At 45.2% G+C, this 8,600-nt stretch overlaps 1 pseudogene; it reads right to left on the bottom strand.

Annotated features, from left to right (window-relative positions):
• Positions 1-6,411: 6,411 nt before the first annotated feature.
• Positions 6,412-8,088, bottom strand: LOC118846765 (annotated as a pseudogene).
• Between the last annotated feature and the right edge of the window lie 512 nt (positions 8,089-8,600).

Raw genomic sequence — 8,600 nt, 5'->3', positions numbered from 1 at the left:
GGGCATGCCATGCCGAGCGATCCTGTGCTAGTGTCTCCCATTTCACACAATCAATTCCAAAGTTCTTAAGAGAGACCTTCAGAGTGTCCTTGTATCTCTTCTTCTGACCACCAGGTGAACCCTTGGCCTGTGTGAGTCCTCCATAAAATCATTTTTTTTTTGGCAAGCATATGTTTTGAATTTGAACAATATGGCCAACCCATCAGAGTTGCGCTCTCTAAAACAGAGTCTGAATGCTTGGCAGTTTAGTTTGAGTAAGGACCTCAGTGTTTGGTACCTTATCCTACCAGGTGATCTTCAGAATCTAAGACAATTCAAATGGAAGCGATTTAGTTTCCTAGCATGGACCTGGTAGACTGTCCAGGTTTCAAAGGTGTACAACAATGAGGTCAGCACAACAGCTCTGTAGACCTTCAGTTTGGTAGTCAGTCTAATACCTCTTTTCCTCCATACTTTCCTTTGGAGCCTCCCGAACACTGAGCTAGCTCTGGCAACTTGTGCATCAACTTCATTATCAATGTGTACATCCCTGGAAAGTAGACTACCAAGGTAAGTGAACTTATCCACAGCATTTAAAACTTCTCCATTCACTGTAACTGATGGCTATTATTCGATCAAAAGGTATGCACCATTTTATAGCCCTTTGGGCATAGTTCCAAATTGCTTTCCAGAATGGTCGGATCAATTCACAACTCCACCAACAGTGCATTAGTGTCCCAGTTTTCCCACATCCCCTCATTTATCATTTTCAGGCACTGTGTTTTTTTAAAGGGCTTTTTAAACCTGTAGTTAAAAAAGAAAACCCACAGTTGTTAAAGCAGGAAATGGAACCTCTAGACAATCTGTCCTGAACAAAAATAAATTCCCAAGGGGGTCTGGCAGCCACACTCTATTTGATCTGAATCTCATAAGAGGATGGAGCAGAAACAGCAGAGAAAAATTGCCAAAAGGAAAGTGATCTTTTCAGTTCTTTCCGAGCAATACCTAGCACTTGGCAGCCTCTTCCAAAGTACTTTTTTAGGCTGAAAGAGCTATCATCTAATCTCATCCTGCCAGCACCAAATGCTTTCTGACAGGCCATTTAAAGCCCAAGCACTTTTATTTACAATCCCTGCAATATAACTACTTTCTGCAACAGCCAAAGGAATCATCATTCATAACAACCCAAAGACCTTGTCTTCAAGCATCCTACACAAGACTTAAGACAGAACCTCCAATCCAAACGTTAAAAAAAAAGCCAAGGGTTTTTGTTTGTTTGTTTATTAAATAGGCAAAGAAAAGGTTAGGAAACATCCTCAACTGGCAAAGAAAAAAAGGAATTAAGTTTTATTGATGCATCAGAATGAGAGCACATACTTTTTCCTTTGTATTTTCATTCATTCATTCAAAAATAATCCCTTTGGTAAAAACTTGAGTCCTATCATTCTGGGAAGATAAAGATGATTATAGGATCATAGATTTAGGGATGGAAGGGACCTCTGAGGTTATCTAGTCCAAACCTCTAATTTTATATTGAGGAAACTGAGGCTCAGAGAAGTTGACAAACCCAAGGTTCATATAGGAAGTAAAAAGAAGAGCAGGGAGTTGAAGCTAGATCCTTTGTCTTTAAATTCAGTTTTCTTTCCACTTCAAGGAATCTGAAGGCATCTGTTCTTTCCACCTACCTTACTCAGCACCACACTAGCAGTGTGCCAGTAATGCCTTGCAGGAAGCAGAGCTAAAGTAAAGAGTGACTTTCTCAGGGCTGCTTCATGGGCTTTCTAGTCTTCTCTCTCCTTGACCCATCCCAAGCTAGGTGTTCTCTTCCTCTACTCTTGCTACTCTTGCTACCCTTGCTCGTCTCTCAACATTGGCTTCCCTGGGGATGGTCATTCCAGTCACCTTAAAAATGGTCCAAGAATGTTCTCCCTCTTTACGTCTCTGCATTCCTTGGAAGCAGCGTGGTGCCATGACTGGGTGCAAGCTCCACATCTGGTTCTGCCGCTGGGAATTTCAGCAAGTCAATTAACCTCCATTGGCTTGAGTTTTCTCATATAAATGAGGGTCTGGGCTAAATGACCATTGGAAGTCCTTCCAGCTCTAGATCTAGGATTCTATGATCCTACAAAGTCATGCCATGAGCCCAGTGATCAAAGCAGAAGTATCCCTAGGTCTCACCAAATCCTTTAACCTGCACCTTTGTAACCCTCCACTCAACTTTTGACCTTCCTTTTTTCCAGGAGTTTGCTAAATCTGTCACTCCCTCTCCTTTATGCACTTTCAATCTCTGGTCACTAGCTCCTTCCAAATTGCCTATAAACATGGTGTAAAGGCAATCGGTAAATGAGAAGATCTTCCCTTCCCCTCTCCCCCCTCCCCCATTTGAATAGGCTTCAGGTGAGGCTCCAGGTGGGGTCAATGAAGGGAAGTCTGATTATATCTTTGCTCCCAAGTAGGCCCAAACCCCTAGCTATGAGGTGCTAAGCCAATGTGGGTGTGAAGCTTCCAGGGTCCAAAGAGGAGTTGCTAAGACCAGAGCCAATAGTAGGCACCTAAGTTCTGGTCACTCAGATGACGTTCTAGTCGACTGGATGATGTCTAACGACTATATAAAAATTGAGAACACAGCTTGGAGATTGAGATGTGGTGGAAGCAGGTGAGGAGGAGTGGCGGAAACAGAACCAGCAGAAGCCGGAAGTAGAAGCGAAAGCAGCAGGCACTACTGAGAGCAGGACTGACTATTACAGGGTGGTTTGGAAAGATCTTCTCATTTACTGATTGCCTTTACACATGGTCATCTCCCAAATCTTTTTTAAAAAATCCAAATACCTTGACCTTTCTATCTCCATCTGTTTGTCTCATCTCTCCTCTCTTGTACCCAGCTAAATTTCTGAATAAAGATAATACACAATAGGATTCCTCCCCTTTCTAACCACACCTCTCAACAAAACTCTGACAATCTATTTGCCACCTCCCACCCACTCTATTAAAACTGCTCTCTCAAAGACCACAAAGTCAACAAGCATTTATTAAGCACCTATTATGTGCTAGGCCACATTCCGTCAATGACTCAATTCCTAAATCCAGTGCTCTCTTTCACTCTTCATCCTTGATCTCCTGGAAGCATTAAAGTACTGACCACTCCTACTCCCTTGACTTCAGAGACTCTACACTCTCTTGTTGTCTTTTAGAGTTCTCTAACTGCTTTTCCTTTGCTGGCATCTCTTTTCAGCACTAAGGTTGGAAGTCCCCAAGGTTCTCTCTTTGATCTTATTCCCTTCTCTCTTTATCTTCTCTCCCTGGACAATCTCATTTACTCCCATAATTTCAACTACCTTAACACAGTTAACTGTGAAATCTCTATCTTCGGCACAGACTTTTCTTCAGAGCTCCACACCAGGGCTGTCCAAAATATGCCCCCCGGGCTACATGTGGCCCGCAGTGCGATTTTATGAGGCCCGCCTGTGGGTTTTAATTTTCACGCGTGGAAAAAATAATAATAATTTGCATGGAACTCGTATTAGATTTTTTAATTCCATCACTAATGAATAATCTCGTTGATGTTAATTTTCTTTGGTGTTTTTAAGCAATATTACAGACGGAACATATCACACAGAATTTCACTCGATCTGGGGGATGCATTCCATCTGTATGATGCAGACTAGTCAGTATGCACCAACTTTTATACTGTTGTGTTGTCGCTTTGTTGTTTCGTGTTTGCTTTCGCGCTTTGCACCTTCGCCTGCTGTAGTGCTGACGCATGTTCCTCTACTTTCTATTAGTGTACTGTATTTTTTATTCTGGGTGCAGCCCTCAAATAATTATTTTGTTTTAATGCGGCCCTAAGATAACCTAAGGCTGGACAGCCCTGCTCTACACCTATGTTTCCAACTGCCTACAGGACATGAATGAATGTACAATAAATCATTTATTAAGCATTTACTACGTTCCAGACACTTTGCTAAATACTGGGGATATAAATACAAAGCAAACAACATGGATCCCTGTATGGACTGCTCACCTCACTAGGAGGCAGCTGGTGGTACAATAGGTAAAGCACTGGATTTGGAGTCAGAAAGACCTGAGTTCAAACCCAGCATCAGACACTTATTGTGTGACTGTAGGCAAGTCATTTAAGCTCAGTTTGTCTTGCCTTCCTTATCTGTAAAATGGGAATAATAGCACTTCCCTTTGTAAGAAATGGGAGGAGGAGTTTTGTTTCCACAGAACTAAAGGTGTGCTTCCCTGCCCTCCCCCACCCCAGCTTTAGCAGAGACCAGGCCTCAAGGTCAGTCAGGTGAGAGGTCAGAGGCTTGTACTCATGTGCATACTTTTTGAGAAGGCAGTCTGGGGGATTAGAGAGGCCAAACCCACTTGAACCAGTTCAAGCTTATCTAGGGTCTGGTCTTGGTCAAGAATCCAGGCCTACTGATTTGCCTAATTTGCCTGTGTTAAAGAGGGAAAGTAGGGGAAGTAAAAGAATATAGTTTAATCCTAAACTAAGACAAGGAAAATCTAATTAACTTCACTTTTGCTTCTGTATCCTTATTATCCTATTTATATAAACTGTATAACCTAGGAAAACTATGTAAAAAAACAAAAACTGTAAACTAACCATAACTCTAGCAGGAGTGGAGGGAATGGTTACCCCTGCTCCTGCAGCTGTGTGCAGTACAGTGTGAGTGTTCCTGTGAGCACTACACCCGTTCTCTTGAGGAGTGTAATAAAATGCCTTCCTCTGCCCACTCTGGTCTTGAGTTCTTTGGGTGAGAATGGGCAAATCACATGGATTTTCCTAAGGTCAAGTGAAGGGAAGCAACAGGCAGTGGAAGCTTGCTGGGCTTACTCCTGGATCTTGTACTTGGGGTGTCCTGTGATCCCCACAGATTAAGGGATGGCTACCACTTGGTCTTCCTCTGGGAGCCCTGTGGTCTGTACAGTCTTCCCTAAGGATTATCATAGGGTTCTTCTTCAGGACTTTGGTCCTGCCTAGGAAGTCCAGTGATCCCCAAAACCAGCATCAAATGAGGTAATATTTGTAAAGCATTTAACACAGCGCCCAGCATACAGAAGGCTATATAAAGTCTTAGTGCAGTTTTGAGCTTTAGTAGATTAAACCTTGCAACACCTAGTACAAGCAAGCAAGAATTCCTTTCCCTCAAGGAGCTTATATTCTAATTGGGGATGACAACACATAAAGGAGAGCTTGACAAGAGGGGGTTGGGAGATATGTGCAAGGTGGTTTGGAAATGGTCAAGAAGTAATGATGGAGGTCTGGTTCTTCTCACACGATAAGGTGAAAGCTTTGGGGCCCCCCAGGCAGAATCCAGGATGAGCATCTGTGGGATGCTGTGGGCATGGTCTGGAAAGTCCCACCAGCGATGCAAGCATGCCCAAACTAATCTTAGTATCACAGGATTTAAAACTAGAAGGCCCCTTAGAAAGCATGTAATCCAACTTCCTCATTTTATATGAGAACACTGAGACCTGGGGAGGTGAAGTAATTTGTCAAAAAGGTAGTAAGTAATGGTGGAACTTGGAACCAGGTCCTCTGAGTCTACTATGTAATCAGTAGTATATTTGAATGGCTCCTCTCCTTCACCTCTCAAATCCAAATTCTCACCACTTAATACTGATTCCTTTAGAACACCTTTCCAATGTGTCCTCTCCCATTCCTACCAATCTACTAAAGGTCCTCATCAACACCTTAATGGACTATTAAAATAGCTATCTCTTTTTTTGGAAGCTTCATTGGTTATCTCTTTGGTTACTATTCATTCCTGACACAACCCCCTGCTTGGAGGGTAGCATACAAAAGGAATACATAGCTCTAGAGCCAAATGGGGACAAACCTGGAAGACAGAATTCCCAGGCAAATTGTAATTTGCTTCAGCATTCCATGTAACTTGAAAAGAAAAAGGATTACTTTCTTTGATTGCAGAGTCTCTGGTAAGTTTTCTGCATTCTTCTGGTTCATCTGTTAATTCTCAGGGAAAAGGACAAATCAGTCAAGCCACTTGAGCTTGGAGGTCACTTCCAAATATAGTACAGGACCACGAACTGGGGGCCCAGGTTTCAGGGGCCATGATGGAAGTTCTGTTAAGGGAAAAAAGGAACCATAATCCAGGAGTGTAGGGAAGGGGATAGGGCACAGAAACAGAAGATGATAGGGAAGAATCCACTATAGTAGAAATAAAATAGTCCATTGCAGGGCCCCTGAAAGTTGGGGTGGAATAGCCCAGGACCAGTTGGGGAACTGGACTAACTGCCTTGGGGCAAACCTACCCCTACCACATACAGTGAGGGGCAAAGTCGAACTTATTACATTCCACACTGACTCCCTTCTTCTGACCAACTTGGCAGAAAATGGAATGCTCAGAAACGGACATCTGAGTTATAGACTCATGTCCATGAACTTGGTCTACTCAGCCATCAAAGAGTTTGAAGGGAACAGGTGGTTATGAACTGACCATTAGAGAAAACAGCTAGGCTCATCACTTTTCTCTTATGACCAGCCAGAGTCTTCAGTGGGGACCATCCAGGGTGTATCCAGATTGTGGCTGTGTTGTCAAGCCATGAGAGCAAGAAGCTCTCATGGATAGGCTCAAACTTGACTTCAGTCACAAAGTTCTCATGGATGAAGATGGTGTGGATGTGTCAACTGTGAAAACCCACCCCTCAAATATAGAAGAGCTCTGATTGAGTCGGAGGAAACACAACAAAATTATTTATTAAAAGGGAAAGAGGTTAGACATGTATGCTGGGGCAACCAAGTACAAAAATACAATAGAACCCATAGCCTAGGAGAAGCAGGAGCAATTTATGCTTGAAAACCACAAAGGAAAGGTTGGGAAGGGTTAGTAGCTAGTGGATAGTCTTTTCCAAGAACAGGTGGGACACAGAAGCAGGACGTTTTGCAGCAACAGTCAATCACAAGGCTGGTTTAAGCTAGTTTGAGGTGCACAGTTCAGCAAAGTCAGCCAGCAAACACTAGCAAAGGCATCTGGAAATGAGCAAGACTTTTGGCTCACTACAGGCCCCCAATTGGCTCCTTTTAGCAAACTGGCCAATTATTTACCCTGTGTCCACTACATCTGTATAGGAAGGTAACTCATGGAAAACAGACATGCTAGTCTTAGGAGTATTTTCAGATGCAGTCATTGCTACAGGTCCCACACTTTGCATGTATTGTCACCACTGGCAGTTACATTATGGTACCCATTTGGGGAGAAGTTGATCCCATAAATCTCTTTCAGGTGGCCCTCTAGGATGCATCATCCTGTGCACAAGTCCCACACACAACTGAATGAATCCAGTCCCCCAGTGCCAGCCAAAGAATCATCCTGGTGGAAAGTAATGTTACAAATGCCTATATTGTGGCTCTCCAGGTGTGGAATCTCTTCCTAGGCCTCCAAGTCCCATAGGTGTCATGAACGGTCATAGCAGGTGGTGGTGAGACAATGTCCTGAGGGATGCCACATTACCCACCACTATGTACTAAATTGCCTTCAATATCTGCCACAGGCTCATCACTCTAGACTCCAGTCTCACAGATCCGTCAGCAGTACAAGGGGCTAGGTTGCCATCTTTCTTGTCCAAGGAAACAGTGGAATTGGAGTGGAAATCAATTGCTACTCCATTAGTATTGTAGGGGGTGCAGAAGGCTACCATGAGGGGCAGATCAGAGTTTGCACAGGCCACTCTCACCAGCCAGTAAATTTGGAACTGGAACTAAAGTCACAATATGAGATGGAGCCAATCATCTCCAATCTGGCTGCAGAAGCTACTCAAAGACGGGAGGATCTGTGCCCTTCCCACTTCCGGGATGTCCTAAAGGTCTCCGGAATCTATGGCGCTGGGCTAGGGCTCTACTGCCCCGGAGAGGGAATAATTAGCGATCCACGGCCTAGGAGTCTTCAGGCTGTTGGATCCTTCATGGCACGAGGCTTGTTGGTTCAGTTCCATTTCATCCGCTTTGGCCTTGTTAAAGGCATCTGCGCCAGCCCCAGGGGAAGCACTGCCGGATCTGTCTCCTTGGGGTGCAGCTCCCCAAACAGTGCGTCTGACCCTTCTCCCAGGGCTCCAAGGCCAGCCTGACTTGGGCGCCATGGGCGGAAACGTCGGTTCGTGGGCTGGTTCCTTCCCTCCCACGCAGCCCACACGTCTGCTTGTGGCTCGCAGATCGTTCTTGGATTTCAAAGCCCGGCCCGACAGTTGGGCTACCATCTCCAGCCCCGCTCCAGCACCCACGCCTCCCCTCCGGCGAGACGCCCCTTCCCTTCCAAATGCCCCCAACAGATGGGGGGGCCTGTTCCCAGGGCGGGGAGGAGGCTTTTGGTTGCCGTGGCCCAAGCTTGGGCAGAAACCGCTGCCTCAGGGTTCACTCCAAGCTGGAGAGCGCGGAAACTTCGAAAAAGGCGGGGGAGCGTCGTCATGCTCCAAGTCCTTGTGTTAGGGGAAAGGTGCGGTGCAGAGCATTCTGGGAGAGGGGGGCGGTGGCACTGGAGCAGGAAGGGGCCGCGAGGCATGCCGGGAAGTGTAGTCCTCGCGCTCGAGCGTACTGTAAATTGGTCCGCGGCGGCAAAGACAGAGCGCAGGGGGCCGGCTGAGCCGCGCTGCGC

The sequence above is a fragment of the Trichosurus vulpecula genome, chromosome 4 (assembly GCF_011100635.1).
Source record: "Trichosurus vulpecula isolate mTriVul1 chromosome 4, mTriVul1.pri, whole genome shotgun sequence".
Lineage (NCBI taxonomy): Eukaryota > Metazoa > Chordata > Mammalia > Diprotodontia > Phalangeridae > Trichosurus > Trichosurus vulpecula.
The sequence above is the reverse complement of the archived record's forward strand: the minus strand, read 5'-3'. Positions and strand labels throughout refer to the sequence as shown.